Source organism: Condylura cristata, unplaced genomic scaffold (genome assembly GCF_000260355.1).
Source record: "Condylura cristata isolate star-nosed mole 26May11 unplaced genomic scaffold, ConCri1.0 scaffold00009, whole genome shotgun sequence".
Taxonomy (NCBI): domain Eukaryota; kingdom Metazoa; phylum Chordata; class Mammalia; order Eulipotyphla; family Talpidae; genus Condylura; species Condylura cristata.
Window position 1 is genome coordinate 54860479 of NW_004567110.1, and position 527 is coordinate 54861005.

The following is a 527-nucleotide window of genomic DNA, read 5'->3' on the forward strand; positions in this document are numbered from 1 at the left end:
TAGCTTTATCATGCTGTGCTTTAACCAGGGAGGGCCCAGGACATTTTTTTTTTTTTAAGCCACCAAGTTTGTAGTGACTTGTTATGGCACAAATATTAAACTACCACATTCACCTACTATAATGAGCAAAGGACTCACTTGATTTATTTCATAATTATTGAAAACTTGAATCACAAATTAGAATTCTATTCATTAACCATAGAATAGAAGAGTACCTCTTGCTGAATCAGCTTTATTTTTGCAGCAACACAGTTGGAACATGTACTTTAGTTTCTGTCTCTGCCATCTGTGATGTCTAAAATCATTAGAAAAAAATCATGTGTGAGAGGAAGGCAGCTCTAAGGGCTTTCATTTGGTTAAGGTTACCAGGGAAACGATTTTATGTGGTAATCAATATATTCAATACATCTCTTTTGCTTCATGCTTAACTCCTAAAGAAATATTACAGAACAGGTGGGTGGAAAATACTGAGAGGAAAAACAGGAAAACCCCGAAATGCTAACTTCAATTAACGAAAATCTGGATGA